This window comes from Poecilia reticulata, linkage group LG14 (genome assembly GCF_000633615.1).
Source record: "Poecilia reticulata strain Guanapo linkage group LG14, Guppy_female_1.0+MT, whole genome shotgun sequence".
Lineage (NCBI taxonomy): Eukaryota > Metazoa > Chordata > Actinopteri > Cyprinodontiformes > Poeciliidae > Poecilia > Poecilia reticulata.
The window spans coordinates 13,182,046-13,183,015 of NC_024344.1; positions in this window are offsets into that span (position 1 = coordinate 13,182,046).

The window sequence follows — 970 nt, forward strand, 5'->3', positions numbered from 1 at the left end:
CCATGTTGAAAGTCTCGCATTCATCCATCCATCGGAGTAAACGCGCGTCCGGTTCATAAAGACGCACTACTGCGAACAGTGAATTGTGGAAAAACCTAAAAGAATCACATTTTTATCCCGCTGAAAACAACTTCAATCTACTAGATATACATGATACTGTTGTGTTATATTATGAAAAGCCTTTTTTTTTTCTTTATATTTTTACCCGTACGATTTTCATAGCTAAGAAAATCTATCCTTAAACTTGTGTTGAGCTTTGTAACGATCAAACAAACACCGATGTGAAATAGGACCATTTACTCATCCTGCATATCTGTCTGTTGCTCTGTAAAAAAAAAAAAAAAAAAAAAGTAAAAAAAAATGTATATAAAAACATAAAATGTTGTAAAAAATAATGATAAAATTGATGTATTCTCTGCTTGTGTATAGTGAATGTTCCTCAGTCGCTGGGTGCGGGAGCTGTGACTGGCTCAAACCGGTCCACTGTGTCCGTGCAGATCTGTTCATGACTTTTTTGTACACCTGCTAATCATTGTTACGGTGATAATAGTGGTTCTTATGATTTCATCAATCTGGTAATGTGTTTTGTTAAGAAGTCACAAATAAAGTTTTTTTCTTACATATCTTACAAATTGTCAAGCGTTGATTWCGGTGGCAGACTTCTTTTGTGYTTCGACTAACATTTGAAACCATAAATTCATCACTCCAGCAAGGTTGGGCTGAGGATGGTGTAAGCCTCTGGGGTTCAGCAGGGTTTTTGTACCATATCCACAGGAGTTTCTTTGTTTTCCATATTGTCACCTTCCTAAAATAATGGCCTATGTCTTTTTTTTTTTTTTTTGCCAAAAGTGGATTTGGCAAATATCACAACCTCTGGCTGCCCAAAATTTTAGGTAAATAAAAAAACATTTTTCAGGAAGGTGGCAATCTGCAAGTTGCACTACTAACTACAGTTCTGTAATTACTTACA